At 37.5% G+C, this 14,380-nt stretch overlaps 1 long non-coding RNA gene across 1 annotated transcript; it reads right to left on the reverse strand.

The window, feature by feature from the left end:
• Positions 1 to 1,156: 1,156 nt before the first annotated feature.
• Positions 1,157 to 11,847, reverse strand: LOC118762063. Its single transcript, XR_004997848.1, has 2 exons — positions 11,765 to 11,847; positions 1,157 to 1,210 (listed from the first exon to the last, which is right to left on the reverse strand). It is a non-coding gene; the product is annotated as an uncharacterized LOC118762063 (long non-coding RNA).
• Positions 11,848 to 14,380: the final 2,533 nt, after the last annotated feature.

Raw genomic sequence — 14,380 nt, forward strand, 5'->3', positions numbered from 1 at the left:
AGTAGCGTGCTTATTGTGATAAATTGTATGTTTATGGACAATGTGTCTAGTTTCGGCATATTTGGCATATGAAAATTTTTCGTTCGCCCTTATTTATAAGTTTATATATATTTATTAATATATATATATATATATAATATATATATATATATATATTATATATATATAGGGAGTGTTTTTATATATATATATATATATATAGGCAAAATTAGAGGATTGACCACTAAAAGTGGACAGCCTGTATGCTAGATAGAGACGTTAAAATCGCCATTTTCCACGGAGGATGTGTTTCTCAATAATCGTGGAAAATGGCAATTTTAACGTCTATATCTAGCATACAGCTGTCCACTTTTAGTGGTTAATCCTCTAAATTTTGTATGTAAAAATTTTTTAATCTCGGATGTTTCAAAATATGCTTGGCCACTGGTTTTAATTGATTAAAATATCAATTTCTACCCTTATTTAATTTTTATGTATATATATATATGTGTTATATATATATATAATATTATATATATATATAATATATATATATATATATAGGGGAGTGTTAGGATCAAAACTGAACCTTGAGACACACCTGAGTATAGGTGAGAAAGAGTGTGTGTGTGTGAGAGAGAGAGAGAGAGAGAGAGAGGGAGGGAGGGAGAGAGAGAAAGTGAGAGAAATATATATATATATACAGAGTGAAAGAGAATACAAGGAGAGAGAGAAGAGAGAGAGAGAGAGATCTTAGCTGCTACAGGTGTGAACTCACCTCATAGGAGACACACACCCACCAACATTCATACAGGTGTTGTATATTTACCCTACAGCTATCCTGTCCAATGCCTTTTCGGTAAAGGCGTATTTGTCTTGGAATAAGTTGTTGAGGGCATGGAGGCCACACAGTGCTCCTCTCTGTTTCTCGTGGTAAATTCCGACAGCTGTTTGCTCCATCAGGCTGCTGTTTCTGTCGCATTCGATTTTGTTACACCATCTGATGATGTTGTGACGTTTCCTGTCGACGCCCACACGACGAACAGTTCATTGAGGTTTCATTTGTGTCGTTAAAAATATAGATTTTATAAACACATTCGAAGGCTTTCACAGAACCGGCTGCGAAAAGAAAAAGAACTGGTTTGTGCGAGTACTTGCTCATACAGGCCTTTTTTTCCCTCCTGGTTTAAGACAAGTTGATGCTGCGAGATTCAATTGAAGATTGCAATAGCTATGGAGACAAAGAATAAAGATGAAATAATTATAAATTTACATAAGTAAACAAAAAAAAAAGTAAAGTTCCTTTCCGAGTCATACAGACTCATAAGGGCCGGTTTCCCACTTTCCATAGCGTAGAAATTCCCCACCTGGACAGGACGCCGGTCCGTCGCAGGATTACTCATTTTTGCCAGCTGAGTGAACTGGTGCAACGTGGAATGAAGTGTTTTGCTTAAGGACACAACGCATTACCCGGTCCAGGAATCGAAACCACAATCTTACGATCATGAGTCCAACACGCTAACCACTAAACCACGCACCTCCACAAATTTACATAAAGAGAAAGAAAAAATACTGCAACATAAATTTACATAAATTTACATAAAGAGAAAGAAAAATATTGCAGCATAAATTTACATAAATTTACATAAAGAGAAAGAAAAATACTACAACATAAACCGAATGTAATAAATAAATGTGTGGATGTGTTTATCTGTCAATCAGTTTCCCTGTATCACCGTCGCTATATCTATCAGACTATCGGATGTCGTTATACACCGCTGGTCACAATGCGTTTCCTCTCATTGTTATCGCCTACGAATGAAGCTACCGAGTTAGGCAGACGGACCGATATTCTGTCTCGAACGGAATGGCAGTCCATCACAGGGCTACACAAGTACACAAGTACACCAGTACGCATCGCTGGCTTGGGAATCGAAACCACGATACTGCCATTGTGAGCGCAACATCCTTAACAAGTTGGCCACGGTTCGAGCTGGTAGAAACGTTAGCACACCGGGCGAAATATTTAGCGGTATATCGTCTGTCGCTACGTTCTGAGTTCAAATTCCGCCGAGGTCGACTTTGCCTTTCATCCTTTCGGGGTTGATTAATTAAGTACCAGTTACGCACTGGGGTCGATATAATCGACTTAATCCGTTTTTATGTCCTTGTTTGTCCCCTCTATATTTATCCCCTTGTGGGTAGTAATGAAATGGGTATTTCGTCTGCCGCTACGTTCTGAATTCAAATTCCGCCGAGGTCGACTTTGCCTTTCATCCTTTCGGGGTCGATTAAAGAAGTACCAGTTACGCACTGGGGTCGATATAATCGACTTAATCCGTTTGTCTGTCCTTGTTTGTCCCTTCTGTGTTTAGCCCCTTGTGGGTAGTAAAGAAATAGGTTAATAAGAAAAAAGAAAGCAATAAAAACTACTACTACTACTACTACTACTACTATTGCTGCTGCTAGCGTCAAGACGTTTGATATTTCAGTATTTGTCATCAACACCTGTCAGTCTCTCTGTCTTTATGTCCTTCGCCTATCCATATATGGTTGTCTGTCTCTCTTCGTTTGTCTTCCTCTATGCCTACTTCTTCCTCTCCCCTCCCCTCTCACTCTTCCTCGCCCGCTCTCTATCTATCTACTATCTATCTATCTATCTATCTATCTATCTATCTATCTATCTATCTATCTATCTATCTATCTATCTATCTATCTATCTTCCTCACAATGTATTCCCCTCAAACTCCTCTTTCTCTCTCTCTCTCTCTCTTCCTAACTGGATTCTATCAGCTCACCGCCTTTGAAACTAGTAAAGTAATGAATTCATAATATATTCATAATATATTGATACATATAATTACTTCAAGTTGGTTCTTCTGAAAAGTGCACGGTAATTTATGCGGCTAACTCATCAGGAAGAATCTGGACACAGAAAAAGAAACTCTTTTCTTTAGATCAATGAATAACCCGACGCATAAAACACACGGAAATTTTATTACGAGTGCTTCTCAACCATTTTTGATCAAACACCTCGTTTTGATCTCGTAAACTCAACTCCTTCTCTCAATGAACAAGGTTGCAACCCATTATCAGCATCAGTGATTTACTTGAAAGTAAAGAATAGATTTGATCATCCGTGAAAGTTTGGATAACGTCCTCAAGAGGACGTTAAAGCACGTTTGAGAAACAATCTATCTATCTATCTATCTATCTATCTATCTATCTATCTATCTATCTATCTATCTATCTATCTATCTATCTATCTATCTATCTATCTATCTCTCTATCTCTCTCTCTCTCTCTCTCTCTCTCTCTCTATATATATATATATATATATATATATATATATAAAGTTAATCCAAACAAGAAAACACAAAAAAGCACAACAACGCGAGGACGTGGAACAAATATAGTATTATTGGACGCTCAGGAAAGAAGGAAAGAAGGAGGGGTTAACGTTTCAAGCGGAGCTCTTCGTTGGAAACATAGGACAAGGAAAGATCCAGAGAGAAAGACAGAAGAAATATATATATATATATATATATGTATGTATGTATATTCCATCTTCTGCATTTCATTTTTTATATACATTCATACATACACACACACATACATACATACATACATACATACATACATACATACATACATACATACATACATACATACATACATATGTATGTGTGTGTGTGTATAAAAAATTAAATACAGAAGATGGAATTTATTATCAATCACGAACAGTTTCGACACGTCTAGCATCAATTCCTCTTGTACGACACTCAACAACTGGTTCAGGAGTATCCGGTGGTGCAGCTGTATCTCGTCGGGTGATAAATAAAAACAACTCTTTAAAATGACTGTTCCACAATGTAACTTTCTGTTTTGTAGAGAGAAAAACAACCAGACGGAGGGAAAATCTTCACATATGTAGAAGATCAAAAGTAAAATTGCAGAAGGCAGGTAAATTGCAGAAGGTAGGCGCAGGAGTGGCTGTGTGGTAAGTAGCTTGCTAACCAACCACATGGTTCCGGGTTCAGTCCCACTGCGTGGCATCTTGGACAAGTGTCTTCTGCTATAGCCCCGGGCCGACCAATGCCTTGTGAGTGGATTTGGTAGACGGAAACTGAAAGAAGCCTGTCGTATATATATGTATGTGTGTGTATATTTTTGTGTGTCTGTGTTTGTCCCTCTAGCATTGCTTGGCAACCGATGCTAGTGTGTTTACGTCCCCGTCACTTAGCGGTTCGGCAAAACAGACCGATAGAATAAGTACTGGGCTTACAAAAGAATAAGTCCCGGGGTCGATTTGCTCGACTAAAGGCGGTGCTCCAGCATGGCCACAGTCAAATGACTGAAACAAGTAAAAGAGTAAAGAGTAAGGCAAAAAGAGAAACGAACATATAAGTCAACGAGGAGAGTATTGAAAATAACCGTTAATAGATATGGATGTATACACACCCTCGGGCAAGCAGCATGGAACGAGTACACACGCTCATACAAGCATCAGCAAAAATATGAGCATATGCACACGCGAGGTTTGGTGCACTCATGATCACAAAGCGAATTAGCTATTTACTTGGTGTTTATAAGAACGGGAAGGTTAAAAGTAAACTTAAGTCATCCATACCTTAAAGTAAATTAAATTACACTAAGTTAACGGCTACTCAAAATTCATTCTCACTGCATTGTGCGAAAGTACATTTTTAAAAAAAATCCTTTTATTCTTCAAAATTAAGATAAACAAAATTCTGTTTTAATCTAAAATAAACTCTCCTTCATTTTCTACAATGCTCTTCCATCTATCTGGTAGACTTGCAATGCTACCTCTTCCAAATTCAAGAACTTATCATTGCTCTTGGAACTTCCTATTCACAGGGATTGAAGCCTCACTGTAATTTTCCGTAACTATTTATATCAATATAAATATATTACACACAAAACACGTACAGACCACTACATCATCATTTTCGGAAAACGCACACACGCCCACCCTCGTTTCACACGTCAGCTAAGCACACAACACACATATCTGCCAACAACTACTACTACTACTACTACTACTACTACTACTACTACTACTACTACTACTGCTGCTGCGCTGCTGCTGCTGCTGCTTCTGCTGCTGCTTCTGCTGCTACTGCCGCCGCCACCACCGCCGCCACCATATTTTGAAGGCAAAATATGCTATTGGCAGTTGTGCATGTCACAGGACAACAACTCCTTTTACGATGACAGCATGTTCCAAGCATACTTGACTCTTTGGTGTAAGTGGTTCTGGGACAGCGGTGTTTCGATGTGTCTCACATCAACGACCACCACCAGTACTACTACTACTACTACTACTACTACTACTACTACTACTACTACTACTACTACTACACACGCAAGATTTATAATCTTACGAAGCTAGCATAAGTCACCGAAAGAACACGGCCAATATACGAAGAATTTCAACTTGGTTATTCATTCCAGATACAGATTCTTGTGTCATATTTCTCATTACTGCTTTTTGATTGAATTAATGGTAAATAAACTTGTGTATTCACGATTAAAGTTGTTTAATTATATTCTTAATACATTCAGGCATATTTACATGCAAATATGCTCGTCGGTGTTGTGCGCGTCACCGGAGAACAACAGTATGTTCATAACATACTCGGTTCATTGGCGCATGGGAATCTGGGACAGCAGTGTTTCGACATGTGTCGCGTCAGTCAGAAGCGCGCCGACCTTTAAACAGTTTTGTTCGCTGAAATTATGTGAAATATCACTGGCGCAGGTTTGGCTTAAAAGTTCGGGTGTGTGCTACTGGCTGATGAGACACAACATGGCGAATCACCGGTGTCCCAGAATCCCTTGTGCTAACGACCGCTTGTGTTTGAATACACTGTCTTCGTACGTCTCCTGTGACGTAAACAACAGCGATTAGAATATTTCTGTTTGAATATACTGGGATATACTAAAAATGAATATGCAAATCATCGTATCAGGTCTCACTGCACACAGTGCAAATAATGATTTTTGTTTCATTGGTTGGTTGATATAAACACTGATCAGCGAACAGTCTGTTCACTGAAATTATAAACATAACCTGTGGATTATTTATGTTCAAAAGGTCTGAGTACTTCTGGTTGATGTGAGACACATCGAAACACCGCTGTCCCAGAACCACTTACGCCAACGAGCCAAGTATGCTTGGAACATGCTGTCATCGTAAAAGGAGTTGTTGTCCTGTAACATGCACAACTGCCAATAGCATATTTTGCCTTCAAATCTACCGATTATTATTATTATTATTATTATTATTAATAATAATAATAATAATAATAATAATAATAATAATAATAATTTTTCTATTTCTTTATTACCCACAAGGGGCTAAACACAGAGGGGACAAACAAGGACAGACATAGGTATTAAGTCGATTACATCGACCGAAGTGCGTAACTGGTACTTAATTTATCGACCCCGAAAAGATGAAAGGCAAAGTCGACCTCGGCGGAATTTGAACTCAGAACGTAGTGGCAGACAAAATACCGCTAAGCATTTCGCCCGGCGTGCTAACGTTTCTGCCAGCTCAATAATAATCATATCCTACGCAAAATACTTTCTATGTAATCTCAAGGTTTAAAACAAACATTTTTTTTTATAGACATCCACTAGTACAACACAAAAAACAACCAAATATATGGCACACTAGGCATAAGAACAACGTGAACTTCCAGCCTGTTGTCTCTTAAGGTCTCCGGGTGAGACTTGGAGCCAACTTGTACAAATATAAAGCAAAAGTCAAACATATAATAATAATAATAATAATAATATAATAATAATAATAATAATATAATAATAATATAATAATAATAATAACATCGAAAAATACCATATGAGTGAGAACCCAGGTTTGAAATTTCCCCAAGACACCTGATGAAGGCCGGAGGGTATATCAGCCGAAATGTTGTGTTAACAACAAACAAGATGTGGACAAATATCCGTCAAATGTAAATAATGTAAATAATGTAAATAATGTATGTATGTCTTCTCTATTTTTTAGAAATTATTATAAACCTTCCACTGAGGAGGGAACCGGTTTCCAACAAAGATACAAGGCACCATCTTTGGGATGTAGTTAACACAGACAAATTCACATTTGGAACTTGAGAAAAGTCTTGTATATTTTTACTGATTCATTCATAGGTTGCACTTGTAATGTACGAATTAGCCGGTCTATTTCTCTTTCTGAAAATCCCAGTTTATCCAGATTCTCCTTTAAGCATTTACTAACAAAACCCAGTGCTCCAATTATTATTGGTATAAATATGAATTCATTGTCTGGATATAGAAGCAGGTGGTTTCGAATCAGTTGTCCATAGATATCCTCTTTTTCGTTGATTTACAGAGATACTTATATCTGCAGGGCAGCTGATCGCTATGACAAACAGTATCCGGCCTGTTATGTTTACATTTGACAGAAGCTTTGATGGGAATATTCTACCAGTATTCCTTGAGTTGGTGTTTATGAATGTATTCCTTGTGTATGTATGTACGTATGTATGTATGTATGTATGTATGTATGTATGCATATATGTATGTATGTATGTATGTATGTATGTATGTATGTATGTATGTATGTATGTATGTATTTTTATCAAAATAAAGACTGAAGATATGTTATCAACGATTTATTTCGCTTACACGCGTTTCATATAGTCTAGAATAATGTATATGCTGCACATTGAGGCCCCTGTGCTTAATAGATCCATAAATTGATCGACTAACTATCCAATTAGATGTGGAGGCGCAATGGCCCAGTTGTTAGGGCAGCGGACTCGCGGTCATAGGATCGCGGTTTCGATTCCCAGACCGGGCGTTGTGAGTGTTTATTGAGCGAAAACACCTAAAAGCTCCACGAGGCTCCGGCAGGGGATGGTGGTGATCCCTGTTGTACTCTTTCACCACATCTTTCTATTACCCTTACTTCCTGTTTCTGTTGTACCTGTACTTCAAAGGGCCGGCCTTGTCACTCTCTGTGTCACGCTGAATATCCCCGAGAACAACGTTAAGGGTACACGTGTCTGTGGAGTGCTCAGCCACTTTCACGTTAATTTCACGAGCAGGCTGTTCCGTTGATTCGGATCAACCGGAACCCTCGTCGTCGTAACCGACGGAGTGCTTCCATCCATCCAATTAGATATGAAAGCCTCAATGTGCAACGGACGCATTTTCCTAGTCTATTTGAAAAACGTGTAAGCGAAATAAATCGCTGATTATACATCTTCATTCTTTATCTTTTTACTGATATACTCTGTGATTAATACACTCAAATTAAATGGTGATCAACTTGGAATTCACAGCATGTACCTGTGAAAAGAAATTAACAACAACCTATATAGATTACCGCAATACTGACTGGACAAATATGTTAGCCAGTTTTATTTCTGTAGAGTGCTTAAAGAGGTATTCCTCTGGATTAATTTAATCCCTGTTTTCCTTCTTCACACACACACACACCACACACACACACACACACACACACATATGTATGTGTGTGTGTATGTATGTGTGTATGTATGTGTATGTATGTGTGTATGTATGTGTGTATATTTTAAAAGATTTAATGTTTTAGCGAAGATATCCTAATTTCGCTAATTCAATAATGTTTCTGAAGAGCTACGGAAGTAGCGAAAGCAGATTTTCTTTGCTCCCTTGTTTGGATCTTGATGCGGCAAGAATATGGGTGTGGTTTACGTGTTCCGAAACCATTCATGTCAGAAATTTTAGAGCCCTTTTCAAGGCAGATGGCTTTGCTGTTTCTTTTGATTCCATATCGACCAAGTCAAGTCTACAGTTTTAACTTAAGACGGACACATTAGATATTGTAGTCTTAGATACACCATGACACTTGGATTGAAAATGGATCCATTAGATAGTAAAGGAGGGAACAGCTTTGATTGCAGATCTACTTGACCAGGTCGGAATAACAGCACCGTCACTACCGCCAGCAGCAGCAACAGCATACAATGAAAAAGGGAGAACTGATATCTTTCAGCCGTTTAGAAATAGTAGTTAAGTCGCACTCAAATCAAGCCTCGCCGTCTTAAGAATGGAAGGACACCATCGAGTTATATAGTTCTTCAATTATGGATCTGTTCAATCAGGAACGAGCTAGGATTAAACATCATCAACAACAACAACAACAACAACTACTACTACTACTACTACTACTACTACTACTACTACTACACTACTACTACTACCACCACCACCACCACCACCACCACTACTACTACTACTACTACTACTACTACTACTACTACTACTTACCGAAAGTTCTTACCATATTTACTCGGACATAAGTCGCATATACTTGATTTTAAATGAAAAAAAACAAAACAAACTGGGGTGCACCTTATACGCAGGGCAAAGATACAACCATGATGGGGGTGAGTTGTTCCAAGATTTAACTTTAAATTAGCGGTGCGATTTGTGTACGAGTCAATACGGTAAATGCTGGAATTGTTTTAAGAATTTGGTTCATCGTCTGCCTTGTTTATTGATTGCTAACGAAATATCTGACTAGTACCGTCTTTAAAATCCATGGGACCTGGTTTTGAACATTTAATTTCTGAAAAAAAAAAAAACCTTGACCGAAACACTTTGGGTCCTCTTGTGAGCTCACAATACCTCCAAGACTGCTACTGCTCAGTTTGATAACCATTGCACCACGCAATCAGCCAACGTGCTAGATATAACACTAAAATTGCTTTCAAATCGCGCCCTACCATCTTAACATCACAGGAAGAACACTTAGACTTTAAATTCTTTATTGTCCATCTCTCTTTCTCTTTCTCTCTCTGTCAGGCGTGGTTGCTTGATAAGAAACTTGCTTCCCAACCACATGATTCCACGTGGCACTTTGGGCAAGTGTCTTCTACTATAGCCTTGGCCGACCAAAGCCTTGTGAGTGGATCTGGTAGACGGAAACTGAAAGAATCCCGTCGTATATATGTATGTATGTATGTATGTATGTATGTATGTGCGTGTATTTGTTCCTCCACCATCGGTTGACAACCGATGTTGGTGTGTTTACGTCCCCCGTAACTTAACGGTTCGGCAAAAGAGACCGATAGAATAAGTACTAGGCTTTCAAATAATAACTCACGAGGCCGATTTGTTCGACTAAAGGCGGTGCTTCAGCATGGCCTCAGTCAAATAACTGAAACAAGTAAAAGAATATATATTCTCTTTTACTCTTTTACTTGTTTCAGTCATTTGACTGCGGCCATGCTGGAGCACCGCCTTTAGTCGAGCAAATCGACCCCGGGACTTATTCTTTGTAAGCCCAGTACTTATTCTATCGGTGTCTTTTGCCGAACCGCTAAGTGACGGGGACGTAAACACACTGGCATCGGTTGTCAAGCAATGCTAGGGGGACAAACACAGACACACAAACATATACACACACACTTATATATATATATATATACATATATACGACGGGCTTCTTTCAGTTTCCGTCTACCAAATCCACTCACAAGACATTGGTCGGCCCGGGGCTATAGCAGAAGACACTTGCCCAAGATGCCACGCAGTGGGACTGAACCCGGAACCATGTGGTTGGTTAGCAAGCTACTTACCACACAGCCACTCCTGCGCCTATATATATATATAGTCTAAATTAAATACGGCGTGGTCACAATTGAGACTCATATGATCTTAAATCTCTAAGCTTGATCCGAGTTGACCAGGGGTTAAACAACAACTACATAAAAAATAACTATATTTGATTTAGGTACGAGACGAGCAATTTTGAATTTCGAAGGAAAGGGATTATCGACCACCATCTTTGACTGTCCTTTATTTTATTTTATCGACAACTAAGGATGAACAGCAAAGCTGACGTCGACGAGATTTGAACTTAAAATACAAACTAACGGAATAAATACCACAATATATTTTTTCTAAGCTCTGACGTGTTTGTCAATCTTTTGTCCTAAGAGCAGCGATAACAGGATCTACCAGCGATAACAGGATCTACCGTTCGCTACCATTACGGATATCGGTACAAATCGTCAGCCAGACATCCCACTTTCGCCAGCAACCTTCTAATCAAACTGTGGTAGAAGTATTTCTATATCCATTCCCATTGGCCTTGCTGTCTTGGATCTTTTCGGTTTGAACGGCAGTTTTTAACATAATTTCTAGGTAACTAAAAATTTTTAAACTTCGTATACTGGTAGAATATGTTTATAAAACATCTTTTTTTCTTGGCTTTATTGAGAAAATTCTATAGTTTGTAAGATATTTGTTGTTTTTTTTTCTTCAATTTCTGCAATTTCAACCAATCAGTGACGTCTATTGAAGTAAAAAGCATTCTGTGCCGTATGAATATGTCCCTCGTTTAAGAAACAGATTGGGTTTATTTACATCTGTGAAGAAAAAAAGATACCCCCCACCCCTAACCCTAACTAACCCTAACCCTAAAACAGATTGAAATGCAATAGATCGATACTAGGGTCATAATTATGGGTGACAATTTCATATGACACCGCTAGAAAAAAAAACTGCTGTTCAAACCGAAAAGATCCGCTGTCTTACTAATCGTGTGCCCTACCAACGTCCCGTGTAAAGTGACTTTGGAGATGACATTGTGGGCTCAGCGCTGCTACAATTTCTACGACGGCTAATTCTTTTGGTGAAAAAGGAAACGAACTTATTGAAAGAAGAAAGAGAAGCATGTATTAGAGAAAGGCAGGAAGTAAGTACAAGAATAAGAAATTTCTACCTTTTGACTCGATTCTATATCGACGTCATCTCCTTCTTCTTTGCAGTCTTCTTATGACGTTGAGCGAAAGAAAGAGGAGAGGGCGAGAGAGAGATAAAATTGTGAAGAAGGTGAAGCTATAGGTTTTGTAACACATGGGCTGTGAGTTCGAGTTTCACTGAAAATATTTATTTATTTGAAATCATTAAACTATGCACGAAAGTAATGTTTGATCAATATCTGTTCATCGAAAGGCATCGATCTAAGTCGCTTTCATATATTCGATCGCCGTTTGATCGATACAAAGGTATCGATCAGCAGAAAGGGTAAAGTACAGGTGATAAAAACACACTTTGTGATATTTAAAATGTTTGTTCCTTCTCGAGTCACGCCTGGCTCATAAGGGCCGGTTTCCTAGTTTCTTTGGCGTATAGGTTCCCCACGTGGACGGGACGCCGGTCCGTAGCAGGTGAGCTGCAAGATGCAGGAGAAAAGAGTGAAAGAAAGTTGTGGCGAAAGAATCAGCAGAAGTTCGCCATTACCTTCTGCCGGAGCCGCGTGAAGCTTAGGTGTTTCGCTCATAAACACACACTTCGCCCGGTCTGAGATTCGAACCCGCGATCCCTCGACCGCGAATCCGCTGCTCTAACCACCAGGCCATGTGCCTCCACGGTATTAAAAAAAAAAAAAGGCGGCAAGCTGGCAGAAACGTTAGCACGCCGGGCGAAATGCGTAGCCGTATTTCGTCTGCCGTTACGTTCTGAGTTCAAATTCCGCCGAGGTCGACTTTGCCTTTCATCCTTTCGGGGTCGATAAATTAAGCACCAGTTACGCACTGGGGTCGATGTAATCGACTTAATAATCCGTTTGTCTGTCCTTGTTTGTCCCCTCTGTGTGTAGCCCCTTGTGGGTAGTAAAGAAATAGGTATTTAAAATAGGTTCCTCTATATTCTAATTTTGGTTGACTTTTTTTTTTGATGTCAATTTAATTGATTTATCGATTCTGCTGAAACAAATGACCTGTTTTTACATTACAAATCCCACAACTCACTCCTCGTGGGCTGCATATCTGTCTTGTATTTACGTATTTTGTAACAAACCATTATAAGTTTCTTGAGGAAGGTGGCGGATTGACAGAATTGAACTCACGACTTTATGATTGTGAACCAAATGCAATAACCACTAAGCTACGCCCCTTCAGGCATAAAAAAATATGCTTCTTTTAAAAAGACTCAACCATGAAGCATGTACACTATCAATAAACCTACTAGAAATAACGCCAAATTTCTCTTAAAGTAGAATGTACTATTTAAAAAAAAACATTTTAAGATAGGTGAGAATCAAAATAGACGAGGTAGTCACGGCTGGAGTACTTTTCAACAAAAATCGATCGAATCAGAGTTAAATAGTAATAACAATGAAAGCAAGAAAACTACTACAGCCAACACTGCCGCTATCACCAGTTCATCACAAACATAACAACGGTCCACACTTTAAGATGGTTTTTATTGCGAATATATTTTACACATTGTTTTTATTAAAAACAAAAGAAGTGTCTATATATATATATATATATATATATATAATATATATATATATATATATATATATATGTATGTATGTTGTGTGTGTGTGTGTATAAATACATAATTGTACATATGTGTGAATAAATATATATTTGTATTTATATATATATATATTTGTATATTTATATATATATATTATATATATATATATATATATATATATATATATATATATATATATATATATATATATATATATATTATATATATACACACACATATATATATATATACATATATATATATATTACATATACACATACATATATACCTACATACATGCATATATTTATACGTGTATATATATATATATATATATATGATATATCTATATATATATATATATATATATATATATATATATATATATATATATATATATATATATGAAGTGCGTATGCGTGTGATATAATTTAAAATGCAATAAATACTAATCTTAGCTTCGCCATGGAAAGTATACAAATTGACTACAACGAAAGTTTTTTTTCTTCTCTGTAATCTGAAAAAATGGGATTATTCTGATAAGTTTCCAGTCTTGTTACATCTTCATCAGAGAAAGGATATTTGTTTTCTATTCTCGAAGAGATTTGTTGCATATATGTATTTCTAGTAATGTTTACATTCTAGGACTAATTCATACTGATCAGTGCAATTTGCATGACAGTACATGCGCTGAGAAAGTGGATTAGCGATTGAATTAATTCGCTTTTAATGAATTATGCAGCATGTTAATTTAAAATGAAATATATGGTAAGACATTTCTTTACTCACCGCGAAATATTTTCATCAAAAATTTTATCTTTTTCTGAGTAGAAAAACTAGAGTAAATCCAAGTATTTTCAACTCTTATCAACTTTTCATCTGAGAACCAATTATAGTCTCTCCTTTAGAGAGAGATTACTTTGTGTTGTCCTAGTTTGCATACGCTATAAATAGTTTTAGGCTATTACCATTCCTATGAACAGGAGACGTGAATTCTTTTCCTGGTGAAGTCTAAGAAGAATAGACATAAGCCAGACTGCTCCCGCATTCCTCTTCCCGGTAGGATGGG

This window comes from Octopus sinensis, unplaced genomic scaffold (genome assembly GCF_006345805.1).
Source record: "Octopus sinensis unplaced genomic scaffold, ASM634580v1 Contig20096, whole genome shotgun sequence".
Taxonomy (NCBI): Eukaryota; Metazoa; Mollusca; class Cephalopoda; order Octopoda; family Octopodidae; genus Octopus; species Octopus sinensis.